The 14,675-nt window shown below is 38.2% G+C and overlaps 1 pseudogene; it reads left to right on the plus strand.

Moving 5' to 3' along the window:
• The first annotated feature begins 573 nt into the window (after positions 1-573).
• On the plus strand, positions 574-10,259 carry LOC122706416 (annotated as a pseudogene).
• The last annotated feature ends 4,416 nt before the right edge of the window (positions 10,260-14,675 follow it).

Raw genomic sequence — 14,675 nt, forward strand, 5'->3', positions numbered from 1 at the left:
CTTTATATTCAAAACAGTGGCCACCACATGAAAAAATACCTCCCAAATGTCTGTTTAATCTAACCAAATTAAATTCCAACTAAAATCACTTTCAAGCACAACATTCTAATCATTAGGTTCTGGCACATTTCTTACTTGGTATTGAGTTAGAAGTCTTCTGCATTTAGAATTAAAATTGGTCCACTTAAGCAATTTCCAATCGCTTTGATTAGTGCATTAAAGCTGAGTATCAACATTTCTATTTTTGTGTCTTTAAATATTGCTATGAATAGTAATAACGCATCCTCAGCAGTAGTCTCTTTCTCTGACACTATCATGGTGAGAAAAGCACTATGGTAAGACCTAATAACTCTGATTGAACAGAAAAATATCATCTCTCTCACTATTTTTTAAGTGAATATAATTCTTACCAAAATGTGTCCACCAAAAAAAAGTTTTTATAGGCACAAAAGTCTGAAAGAAACTATGAAAATATCGTATAAATTACCTTCTGCCTTCAATAAAAATAAAACCATAACCCCAAACCCAGCATTCTGGGCTTCGTAATTTAATGATTTTGAAAAGTCGTCAAAGATGGAGGCTGTAGGTGGTTAATTTTGTCACACATTCTAGTGATTCACAACACTAAAAGGTAACTCAGATTGCAAATACCAACTAAAACATAAACTGACCTTTCCTGGTTTAGCTCTCACTAAAGCTAGTAAGATTTCTTAGGTAAAAAACAAAATAATTCTCAAGTCTTATTGTGGCTTTGTTTATAGTTAGCCAACAAATCGAGAGCTGCAATTACTCTTCTCATTCCAGAATTTGCTACCCAATCATTCAACATTTTAATGTTTTTCATTTCCAGTGAACCATTCACCAAGGTCACTTGTGATTGAGTTTTACCAAAATGAATGATGTATAAAGGCGGCCCTGCCCCAACTCTTGAGTTTCTATAGACTTTCTAGTTGCTGTTTATAGAACCAACTGACTATCCTTTCAGCTCATATGGCTCATATGGAGATGCTGAATACCTGTCCTATGATATACTGATAAGTAGACTCTCTAAAGCTACAGCCCTATTTTTTTTTTTAATATTTTGGGCATGCTGCACAGCCTCTGGGATTTCAATTCCCCAAGCAGGAATGGAACTTATACCCCCTGCAGTGGAAGCTCAGAGTCTCAACCACTGGACCACCATAGAAGTCCCAGGCCATGATTTTTAATGTTGTCTATTTTCATGATGTAAATCCACTTACTAAAACTGATTTCAAGCTACCAACATGAGATCGCTGAACAGGAATTTGAGAAAAGATGCACACAATCTGGTCCTCCAATCCAGTAAGAACAGTTCCAGCACATCACAACTGGTTGTTGACTATGTTGTAGGGATTTTTTTTTTTTGGTCTGATTATAAAAATAATTGGCATACAAAATCGAAAATTATTAATACTAAAAGACATGGAGGAAATAGCCTAGAATTCTAAAAGCCAGAGATATACTCATAAGGTAATATATGGTATCAGTCCTACCACAAGTAACCCTTACATGAAATTCTAGAATATCTGGATTTATTTCAGTATGACGTGCATGCGTGCTCAGTCATGTCCAACTCCTTGCAACCCAATGGATTGTAGCCCATGAGGCTTCTCTGTCCGTGGAATTTTCCAGGCAAGAATACTGGAGTGAGTTGCCATTTCCTACTCCAGGGGATCTTCCCAACCCAAGGATCGAACCCATGTCTCCTGCATTGGCAGACAGATTCTTTACTGCTAAGTCACCTGGAAGTATAGAAATTTCAATATATGTTCAAACTGGAGTCACTCCTAGTAGGAACATCAGGAAAATAAGGATTTGGAACTCAAAAAGAAAAGGAAACAAATTGGCTAAGAATTAATAGAGGACTTAGCAATGAATTCTTAGATGGCTAAAGCTGGAAGAAAATAAACTCAGAAATTATAACTGTATTCCTGCATCTGTTAGCTCAAAAAAACTGAGAATAAAGGAAGAGCTGAAGCCACGTGCTTTGGCAAGATATCATTAAGCCAACCATCTGATAACCTTGTATGTTGAGGGGGAGGTTTAAAAAATAACCAGCTAAGCTGAGTTAATTAAATAATGATCTCCCAAAGATTTTTCCATCTCAAACATCCAAATAACTATGGCTCTCTGACACCAAAAGCATGACACTAAAAGTGGGAGTTGACAGTGCTGAGTCATAATATCACAAAGCCATTAAGCACAGAAAAATGTAATGTTTCTTATTATGAATAGTATCTGCAACATAGTACAAATTTACAAATATTTTGTACAAGAATGTAGAAGGAAGGCGATCTTGAAGAGGAAGGATGGTAATGAAAACATTATTACAAACTCAAGGTGTATAAAATGAAATTGGTCTCCTTTTTTATGGTATGGTCTATATATCTTTTAATAAACTACTATTGAGTTTAATGGAGTTAAACTCTATTAAGCTAGTAAAACTCTCTGTTGACAGTTTTGACAAGAGAACCCACTGGTCATAGCAAACACCCTCTTCCAACAACACAAGAGAAGACTCGACACATGGACATCACCAGATGGTCAATACCAAAATCAGATTGATTATATTCTTTGCAGCCAGAGATGGAGAAGCTCTGTACAGTCAGCAAAAACAAGACTGGAAGCTGACTGTGGCTCAGATCATGAACTCCTTATTGCCAAATTCAGACTTAAATTGAAGAAAATAGGGAAAACCACTAGACCATTCAGGTATGACCTAAATCAAATCCCTTATGATTATACAGTAGAAGTGAGAAATAGATTCAAGAGATTAGATCTGATAAACTGAGTGCCTGAAGAACTATGGATGGAGGTTCGTGACATTGTACAGGAGACAGGGATCAAGACCATCCCCAAGAAAAAGAAATGCAAAAAAGCAAAATGGCTGTCTGAGGAGGCCTTACAAATAGTTGTGAAAAGAAGAGAAGTGAAAAGCAAAGGAGAAAAGGAAAGATATACCTATTTGAATGCAGAGTTCCAAAGAATAGCAAGGAGAGATAAGAAAGCCTTCCTCAGTGATCAGTGCAAAGAAATAGAGGAAAACAATAGAATGTAAAAGACTAGAGATCTCTTCAAGAAAATTAGAGATACCAAGGGAACATTTCATGCAAAGGTGGGCACAATAAAGGACAGAAATGGTATGGACCTAACAGAAGCAGAAGATATTAAGAAGAGGTGGCAACAATACACAGAAGAACTATACAAAAAAGATCTTCACGACCCAGATAATCACGATGGTATGATCACTCACCTAGAGCCAGACCTCCTGGAATGTGAAGTCAAGTGGGCCTTAGGAAGCTTCACTACAAACAAAGCTAGTGGAGGTGATAGAATTCCAGTTGAGCTATTTCAAATCCTAAAAGATGATGCTGTGAAAGTGCTGTACTCAATATGCCAGCAAATTTGGAAAACTCAGCAGTGGCCACAGGACTGGAAAAGGACAGTTTTCATTCCAATCTCAAAGAAAGGCATTGCCAGATAATGTCCAAACTACTGCACAATTGCACTCATCTCACATGCTAGCAGAGTAATGCTGAAAATTCTCCAAGTCAGGCTTCAGCAGTATGTGAACTGTGAACTTCCAGATGTTCAAACTGGATTTAGAAAAGGCAGAGGAACCAGAGATCAAATTGCCAACATCCATTAGATCATCAAAAAAGCAAGAGAGTTCCAGAAAAACACCTATTTCTGCTTTATTGATTATGCCGAAACCTTTGACTATGTGGATCATGACAAACTGGAAAATTCCTCAAGAGATGGGAATACCAGACCACCTGACGTGCCTCATGAGAAACCTGTATGCAGGTCAGGAAGCAACAGTTAGAACTGGATATGACACAACAGACTGGTTCCAAATAGGAAAAGGAGTACGACAAGGCTGTATATTGTCACCCTGCTTTTTTAACTTATATGCAGAGTACATCATGAGAAACGCTGGGCTGGATGAAGTACATGCTGGAATCAAGATTGCCAGGAGAAATATCAACAGCCTCAGATAATGCAGATGACACCACCCTTATGGCTGAAAGTGAAGAAGAATTAAAGAGGCTCTTGATGAAAGTGAAAGAGGAGAGTGAAAAAGGTTGGCTTAAAGCTCAACATTCAGAAAACTAAGATCATGGCATCTGGTCCCATCACTTCATGGCAAATAGACGGGGAAACAGTGGTAACAGTGACAGACTTTATTTTGGGGGCTCCAAAATCACTGCATATGGTGATTGCAGCCATGAAATTAAAAGATGCTCGCTCCTTGGAAGAAAAGTGATGACCAACCTAGACAGCATATTAAAAAGCAGAGACATTACTTTGCCAACAAAGGTCCATCTAGTCAAAGCTATGGTTTTTCCAGTAGTCATGTATGGATGTGAGAGTTGACTATAAAGAAAGCTGAGCACCAAAGAATTGACGCTTTGAACTGTGGTGTTGGAGAAGACTCTTAAGAGTCCCTTGGACTGCAAGGAGATCCAACTAGACTACCCTAAATCAGTCCTGAATATTCATTGAAAGGACTGATACTGAAACTAAAACTCCAATACTTTGACCACCTGATGGGAAGAGCTGACTCATTTGAAAAGACCCTGATGCAGGGAAAGATTGAAGGTGGGAGGAGAAGGGAATGACAGAGGATGAGATGGTTGGATGGCATCATTGACTCAATGGACAAGAGTTTGAGTAAACTCTGGGAGTTGGTGATAGACAGGGAGGCCTGGTGTGCTGCAGTCCATGGGGTCATAAAGAGTCGGATACGACTGAGCGACTGAACTGAAACTGAAACTATTGAGTTTCACTATCCATAACTTCACACTATGCAGATTTTCAAAAACTTAATTTTTATCATTGAACATTGCTTTTGCATATTTGCTTTAAAATATACTTTCCATTTGCTCTTGTATGCTTTTATTGGTGAAATGATCCATTAATTATATAGAATCTCTCTAGGTTTACATAGGTCCTGGCCCATTTTTATAAATAAACATTACTATTGAAATATAACATGCATAGAGAAGAGTATACAAATAAATGCCAGTTCCATGATTTATCACGAAGTAAACATCCATATAAATATAAACAGCATCCAGATCAAGAAATGCAAAATTTATCAACATTTCAAAGCTCTCCTTGTACCCTCATCTAGTCCCATTCCCACCCTTCTCCCTGCAAAAAATCACCATGCTGACAACAGACATTATTTTATCATGTGGCTGTCTTTTCGCTCAACATTTTTTGTGAGGGACATCCAAATTGTTGCACATAGTTATTTTTCATTTTCATTGTTGAAAATTAGTCCATTGAATACTATTTCTATCACCGATTTTACCCAACATACACTCTATGCTTAGAGATTGTGTGGTATATATTTTTTTCATCCTTTCCTTGTAGTTTATTTCTGTCTTTTAAAAAAAAAGCTTATCGCTATAGACAGTATATAATAGGGTGTTGCTTTTTTTTAACCAGCCTGACAGTCTTAGCTTTTGTGTTGGATTGTGTGCTCAGTCACTTCAATTGTGTTCCAACCCTTTGTGACCCCATGGACCATAGCCCGCCAGGCTCCTCTGCGCATGGATTTCCCTTGAAAGAATACTGGAGTGGGTTGCCTAGCCCTCCTCCAGGGGATCTTCCCCTCCCAGGGATCAAATTCACATCTCCTGCATCTCCTGTGTTTCAGGAGGATTCTTTACCCCCTGAGCCATTTGGGGAAGCTCTTATATTGGATTATTTAGCCCAATAATGATATTTAACACTAGACCCGAATCCAATAATATTTGGCATAATTATTATTATGCTTGAACTCCAGTATTCCTGCCTAGAGAATCCTGTGGACAGAGGAGCCTGGTGGGCTGCTGTCCATAGGTCGCACAGAGTTGGACACGACTGAAGTGACTTAGCATGCATGCATGCATTGGAGAAGCAAATGGCAACCCACTCCAGTGTTCTTGCCTGGAGAATCCCAGGGACAGAGGATCTTGATGGGCTGCCGCCTGTGTCGCACAGAGTTGCACATGACTGAAGTGACTTAGCAGCAGCAGCTTGAACTTAGATCTACCATTCAACCTGTTTTTCAGATGTAGTTATTTCTAGGAATATGCATATTCTATTTAGAGTCAATATTATACTATTTCCTATAAAATATGAGAATCTTGCAACAGTATAGTTCCATTTGCCCCTTATCCTTTGTGCTATGTTGTTATAAAAAGCAATATCTACAGAAAGCAATATTATAATTTTTGCTTTAAATGTATGGTTTAAAAAAGAAAATACATATAGCTTTTTATACATATGCAAATATGTATCATTTCTAATACTCATCTGTTTCTAAACATATAAGTTACATTTGTGTCATTTCCCTTCATCCTCAAGAATTTCCTTTAGCATTTCTTATAGTGCAGTCTTCTGGGAGCAAATTCTGTCTGTTTTTATCTTCAGATGTCTTTATTTCACCTTCATTTCTAATGTATAGTCTCTCTAGTTTTAGAATTCTTGTCTGAGTATTTTTTTTTTTTCTTATTTCAGGCTGTTAAGGTGTTCTATTGTGAACTGACTTCAGTTGTTATAGATGATGTGATGAAATAAGAATGCTTATTATTGTAAAAAAATGCTTATTGTTTCCCTGAATATAATATATTGTTTTTCTCTGGCTGCTTTCAAGGTTTTCTCTTTATCTTTGTTGTTCATCTGTCTAACTATGATGTGACTTGGTATGCTTTTCTTTGTAATAATTCTTTATGGGGTTTGTTGTTTCTTAGCTCTGCAAGGTCATTTTTTTTTAAATACTGTAAGTTTCAACCATATGTCTTGAAAGTGTTTTCTTGTTTTTTTTATGATTCATTTTCAATTATGGAAACTTCAATTCCGCATTTGAGTACGTGGAACTTCAATTCCACATATACTATACCTCTAGATACTGTCCCACTTGTTAGGAGATGCTATTCATCTTCTTAATATTTTGTTTCCCCCTCATTGTTTTCAAATTAGTAACTTCTATTGCTCTATCCTCAAGTTTACATACTTTTTTTTGTGTGGTATCTCTAATATGCTGTTAATCTTATCCAGTGAATATTTTCATTTTGGTGAATGTATTTTTCAGTTCTATAATTTTTATTTAATGCTCTTTTATTTCTAGTTTTGTGCAAAATTTCTCACTGTTAACCCATTATATTTTCCTTTAAATTGGATGTATCTATAATTGCAACTTTAAAAATCTTTAAGTGCTACATCTGAATTATTATAGGACTAAATTTTAATAATTGCTTTTTCTCCTAACCATGAATCACCTTTTCCTATATCTTTGCATATATGATGTTTATTATTGTGTACTGGACATTATAAGAACTGTGTTGTAAAGATTCTGGATTCAGCTATATTCCACTCAAGAGTATTAATTTTGTTCTAGCACGTAGTTAACTTGGTTAGGCTTAAAATCTTAAAATCCAAACTCTACCTCCCTTATAAATGGCAGGAACTAGAATCTCTTCCCAAGTCTTTCATCTTCCAGCTGCTGCTTTTTCACCAGACCCGTTAGGGTCTCTCTGGGGCAGGTACAGTTTACTGGTCAAACAAGAGTTTAGGTGAAATTTGTAAACAAATTCTGAAATTCACCTTTCTTTGTAGCTCCCTCTCTTCCAGAATTCTCCCCCTGAATTTTCCAGTCTAGAACTCTGTTCTTTTTTATCCGAAGCCAATAAAATTGCAGCTTTCTGTTACCCAGAACCTGGTGCAGTTTGGGATGTACTCTCAAAAGAGGTACATACATACTCAAAAATCTCACTGATTGCAGTTCTGTCTTTAAGGATAGATGCCCTCTAGTATCTGAGTTTGTAGTTCTCCAGTACTTTCAGTCAGGGGGTTTTAAATATATATTGTTTAATTGCATTATAGTTATTATCTGCAAGAAGGTTATTTTGGCTAAGTTACTCTGCCATTTCTAACAGCCTATATCTAATATATTTTCTTACATTATGTTTTTTTTTTCAGTTAATATTATCTCATTTGTCTTTTTGCAAGTCTATTTACTGTGTGATGTGCTTTGTGTGCTCTGATAGGTATATTCATTACGTCTGTTGGTTATTTGGATTCAGAGCCTTTAATTTGATCTTCACATAAGAAATGTGAAGCCTCGCAAGTCATAACATTATTCTCTGCAGTCAGTTCAGTCTGTAAAGCCTGGTAAAGCATTATTAGAAGGTAGAAAACCACTCATTTTATGTTATAATGTAATACTAAGTCTTTTAATGAATTCAACTTTTAGTAATATACTTTTTTTTTATTTTAAAAGGGTTTTGAGGCACGTTGAGGTGTCCCAGCGGCCCGAGTGGCTCTGACTCATGGTTTAACGCGTAGCCCTCAAGAACCAGAAACCCACAGGAACCAATATTCCTGCTCCACGGAATCCTGTCTGTAGTGACAGCTGTTTCTGGAGCACCTCCGAGTGAAGGTGCTGGGCATGGCCACAGTTCTGGGCCCCAGGCCTCCACAGGAGCAGGGGCCTGTGATTGTGAAGATTGAGGAGGAGGAAGAGAAAGGGAAGCGCCTTCCCATGGAGGTATTCAGCCAGCGCTTCAGGCAGTTTGGGTACCACGACATCCCTGGCCCCCGGGAGGCGCTCAGCCAACTCGGGTGCTCTGCTGCGAGTGGCTGCGGCCCGAGATCCACACCAAGGAGCAGATCCTGGAGCTGCTGGTGCTCGAGCAGTTCCTGACCACCCTGCCCCAGGAGCTCCAGGCCTGGGTGTGCAGGAGCACTGCCCTGAGAGCGCGGAAGAGGCCGTCACTCTCCTGGAGGATCTGGAGCGGGAGCTGGATGAGCCGGCGCCACAGGCTTCCCCACCTCCCCGCGAGCAGAAATGGTCATGGGAGAAGATGTCACCCTCAGGAACGGCAGAGGAGTCCCTGAGCAGCCCGCAGCTAGAGTCTGTGGAGACCAGTCACAGATACGAGTCTTGGGGGCCCCCCTACATCCAAGAGACTGGTGAAGAGGAGAAATTCACTCCAGCGCTGAGGAAGGTTCGAGATCGTTAAGTCGAAGACCCAGAATGAGGAATCAACAGATAAGGAGGGAAGTTCTGAAGAATCTCATGCAGAAGGATTCAGAAGGGATACACTTCCCATGATTATTGCCGATAAATGTCAGGCCAGGTTAGAAAGGCAGTGGGTAAATCCAGAAAAGGAGAGAGAAACAAAAACCCCTCTCCAAGACAAAGGTTCTGCTAAAGGTAGAGAAGTAGTGACTAAACCTGCCCCAGAAGAGAGACGTTACATATTTGCTGAGTGTGGGAAGGCCTTCAGTAATAGCTCCAACCTCACTAAACACCGGAGAACACACACTGGGGAGAAACCCTATGTGTGCACCAAATGTGGGAAGGCTTTCAGCCACAGCTCCAACCTGACCCTTCACTACAGAACACACCTGGTGGACCGGCCCTATGACTGTAAGTGTGGGAAAGCCTTCAGTCAGAGCTCAGACCTCCTTAAGCACCAGCGAATGCACACTGAAGAGGCCCCTTACCAGTGTAAAGATTGCGGCAAAGCCTTCAGTGGCAAAGGCAGCCACATTCGCCACTACCGAATACACACCGGGGAGAAGTCGTATCAGTGTAACGAGTGTGGGAAGAGCTTTAGTCAGCACGCGGGTCTTAGTTCTCACCAGAGACGCCATACTGGAGAGAAGCCGTATAAGTGCAAGGAGTGTGGGAAAGCCTTCAACCACAGCTCCAATTTTAATAAGCACCATAGAATCCATACTGGGGAAAAGCCCTATTGGTGTAGTGATTGTGGGAAAACCTTCCGTAGTAAGTCCACTCTTTCCAAACATCAGAAAGTCCACACTGCAGAGGGAGAAGGGTCTTAACTGTCAGGTAGGATCTCTTGGTGGTTTTTGTTTTTCTAACTTTAGAACGTGAATGCTAGATACAGCCCAATAATTGCAGAGTTAACTATGGAGTAGATTTTGTTTGTTTGACTCAATGTCAAGGGGATGGAGTGAGAGCTCAGGCAGGGACAGGGTGGGTTCCTCACCTGCCCACCAACTCACCGGGGCAGGGTCCCCTCACCACACTTCACGTCCCATACACCATGCCGGCATTGCCTTTTGTATAGTTACACTGCTGTGTATCCAGTATAATTAAAGAACAAGCATTAAAACTGTTTAGCTGTTTTAGGATATACTCAAGATTATGACTTGTAAAGAAATGAGCCATGTTGAACACAGTTTAATCGGATTCAGAATAAACTTAAAAGTTCTTGTAAAAAAATAAATAAATAGATAGATGAAAGGGTTTTGATTAAAAAACTAAGGTATAGTAATTTACAATATTATATTAGTTTTAGATGTACAACATTGTGATTCAAAAATTTTATTAATTATAAATTCATAATTAAATTTTAGTGAATTGTACTCCACTTAAACTTATTATAAAATATTGGCTATATTCCATTTGTTGTATATATATCCTTGTTGTTTATTTATTTTATACATATTAGTTGTACCTATTAATTCCCTACCCCTACCTTGTCCCTCCCCCATTCCCTCTCTCTAGTGGTAACTACTAGTCTCTTATCTGTTAGTCTCATTCTGTTTTGTTATATATATTTGTTTATTTTTTAGATTCCATACGTAAGAGATAACCTACAGTTTTTATCTTTCTCTATTTCACTAAGAGTAATACCCTCTAAGTTCATTCAGGTTGTTGTAAATGGCACAATTTCAGTCTTCTTTACAGCTAAGTAGTATTCCATTGTGTATATAAACTACACCTTCTTTATTCATTTGTCTGTTGGTGGACACTTAGGTTGCTTGCATATCTTCCATATCTCGGCTATTGTAATAATGCTGCTGCAAACATTACGGCATGTGTATCTTTTCAAATTAGTGTTTCCATTTTTGTCAGATGTATACCTGGGAGTAGAATTGCTGGGTCATATGTTAGTTCTATTTTTGTTTTTTTGCAAAACATCCACACTGTTTTCCATAGGGACTGACTGTACCAAGTTACATATCCACCATCAGTTTATGAGGGTTTCCTGTTTTCCACATCTTCACCAACATTTGTTATTTGTGGTCTTTTTGATGATAGCCATTCTAATAGGTATGAGGTGCTCTCTTTGTGGTTTTGATTTGTATTTCTCTGATAATTAGTGATTTTGAGTATCTTTTCACATGTCTGTTGGCATTTGTATGTCTTCTTTGTATACTCAGATCTTCTTTCCATTTTTCAATCATGTTGGGTTTTTTGATATTGACTTGTGTCTTTAGAATATTAACACTTTATATCATTTTCAAATGTTTTCTCCATTTCAGTAGATTGTCTTCTCATTTTGTGATGATTTCCTTTGCTGTGCAAAACTTTTAGGTTTGCTAAGGTCCCATTTATTTATTTTTGCTTTTGTTTTCTTTGCCTTCGGAGATAGATCCAAAATAATATTACTAAGATTTATGCCACAGAGTGTTCTCCCTATGTTTTCTCCTAGGAGTTTTATGATTTCAGGCCTTACCTTTAGGTCATTAATCCATATTGAGTTTATTTTAAGGTGTCAGATAACGTTATCATCTCGTTTTACATGTAGCCCTCAGGTTTTTCCAACACCATTTCTTGAAGAGATTGTTTTTTCTCCATTTTATGTTCTTCTTTTTTTTACTTTTTTTTTTTTTGTAATTGTAACATTTTTTGTTATTTTAGCTTACCCAAAGGCAATTTTCATCTTTTACCTTTTTAAAATATAGTAATCCAAATGGAGTTTATGAGGTAACAGAAATTTTAAAAAAGAAAATTAAAATGTTTTGAATACATTATTTTCAAAGTTATAGCTGGATGAAACAAATATGACCAAAAGTGAAATGTCAATGTACATTGATTATGTAGCTGAAATCTAGCATTCTACACCTTAGAAATTAAGCTGTTTTCATTTTACTACCAATTCAGCTTTAAAAATTTCTATCAAATAATTCAGTATAATCAATAAATATGACCAAGAATGCTGAAGTTGTTTTTCAGATGACAAAAGTAGAGTTTATGTTATGTGATTGCTAGAATAATTGGCATTGGGTTCTAGAAAAAATCTTAAAGATTATTCAGTTGAATATTATATGTTACATTAACTTTAACAATGGTATACAGCAGATCAAATGCATATAGACAAATGCTGTTTAGTATACTTCCCAGTAGAATATAACATTTTGCATCATTTTTTTTCATGATAGTAGAAGACATGTATCAGTTTTCACAATCAATAGCCCAGCAAAAAATAAAAGATCATTACAGTTGCAAGCCGTAATGGAAACATGATTAACCTAACAATATAAAATAATTACATACAATTTGAGGGATTAAGTAGAATGATGTGGTAAGTGGGAGTGCATACATGCACAAGTTTTCTTTCATCTGCACAGCCAGTCTATGTCTTTTGGTTCATGCATTTAATCCATTTATATTTAAGGTAATTATCCATATGTAGATCAAACTGCCAACATCCGCTGGATCATCAAAAAAGCAAGAGAGTTCCAGAAAAACATCTATTTCTGCTTTATTGACTATGCCAAAGCCTTTGACTGTGTGGATCACAATAGACTGTGTGGATCACAATAAACTGTGGGAAATTCTGGAAGAGATGGGAATACCAGACCACCTCACCCACCTCTTGAGAAACCTATATGCAGGTCAGGAAGCAACAGTTAGAACTGGACATGGACCAACAGACTGGTTCCAAATAGGAAAAGGGGTACGACAAGTCTGTATATTGTCACCCTGCTTATTTAACTTATATGCAGAGTACATCATGAGAAACGCTGGGCTGGAAGAAGCACAAGCTGGAATCAAGATTGCCGGGAGAAATATCAATAACCTCAGATATGCAGATGACACCACCCTTATAGCAGAAAGTGAAGAGGAACTAAAAAGCCTCTTGATGAAAGTGAAAGAGGAGAGTGAAAAAGTTGGCTTAAAGCTCAACATTCAGAAAACTAAGATCATGGCGTCTGGTCCCATCACTTCATGGCAAATAGATGGGGAAACAGTGTCAGACTTTATTTTTTGGGCCTCCAAAATCACTGCAGATGGTGACTGCAGCCATGAAATTAAAAGACGCTTACTCCTTGGAAGGAAAGTTATGACCAACCTAGATAGCATATTAAAAAGCAGTGACATTACTTTGCCAACAAAGGTCCATCTTAGTCAAGGCTATAGTTTTTCCAGTAGTCATGTATGGATGTGAGAGTTGGACTGTGAAGAAAGCTGAGTGCCAAAAAATTGATGAGTCAAGGCTATGGTTTTTCCAGTAGTCATGTATGGATGTGAGAGTTGGACTGTGAAGAAGGCTGAGCGCCAAAAAATTGATGCTTTTGATCTGTGGTGTTGGAGAAGACTCTTGAGAGTCCCTTGGATTGCAAGGAGATCCAACCAGTCCATCCTGAAGGAGATCAGTCCTGGGTGTCCATTGGAAGGATTGATGCTGAAGCTGAAACTCCAATCCTTTGGCCATCTCATGCGAAGAGTTGACTCATTGGAAAAGACCCTGATGCTGGGAGGGATTGGGGGCAGGAGGAGAAGGGGATGACAGAGGATGAGATGGCTGGATGGCATCACCGACTCGATAGACATGAATTTGAGTAAATTCCAGGAGTTTGTGATAGACGGAGGCCTGGCGTACTGCGGTTCATGGGATCGCAAAGAGTCGGACACGACTGAGCAACTGAACTGATGATCCTATTATCATTTTCTTAATTGTTTTGGGTTTATTTTGCAAAGGTCTTTTCCTTCTCTTGTGTTTCCTGCTTAGAGATGTTTCCTTAACATTTGTTGTAAAGCTGTTTTGGTGGTGCTGAATTGTCTGTAACACTTTTGATTTCTCCATCAAATCTGAACAAGAGTCTTGCTGGGTAGACTATTCTTGGTTTTAGGTTCTTCTCTTTCATCACTTTAAATATATTATGCCATTCCCCTCTGGCTTGTAGAGTTTCTGTTGATAAATCAGCTGATAACCTTATGGGAGATCCCTTATATATTATTTGTCATTTTTCCCTTGTTGCTTTTAATATTTTATCTTTGTCTTTAATTTTTGTCAGTTTGATTACTGTGTGTCTCAGTGTGTTCCTCCCTGGCATTCTCTGTGCCAGGGAGGCATAGAGAGTAAAGCTTACTTTACTATTTCCTTTCCCATGTTAGGGAAGTTTTCAGCTACTATCTCTTCAAATATTTTCTCAGGTCCTTTCTTTCTCTCTTCTCCTTCTGGGACCCCTATAATGCAAATGTTGTCCCAGAGGTCTGTCAGGCTGTCTTTCTTTTTCACACTTTTTTCCTGTATTCTGTTCTGTGGTGGTGATTTCCACCTGTCTGTCCTCTAGGTCATTTATCGGTTTTGCCTCAGTTATTCTGCTATTGATTCCTTCTAGTGTATTAGTCATCTCTGTTTGTTTGTTCTTTAGTTCTTCTAGGTCTTTGGTAAACAGTTCTTACATCTGCTCCATTGTTTTCCCAAGCTACTGGATCATCCTCACTATCATTATTCTGAATTCTTTTTCTGGAAGGTTGCTTATCTCAACTTCATTTAGTTGTTTTTCTGGGGTTTTATCTTTTTCCTTCATCTGGGACATAACTTTCTGCTTTTTTATCCTGATTAACTTTCTGTAATGTGGTTTTTGTTCTAGCTGCTCTGGTATTGTGG

This window comes from Cervus elaphus, chromosome 13, assembly GCF_910594005.1.
Source record: "Cervus elaphus chromosome 13, mCerEla1.1, whole genome shotgun sequence".
Classification (NCBI taxonomy): domain Eukaryota; kingdom Metazoa; phylum Chordata; class Mammalia; order Artiodactyla; family Cervidae; genus Cervus; species Cervus elaphus.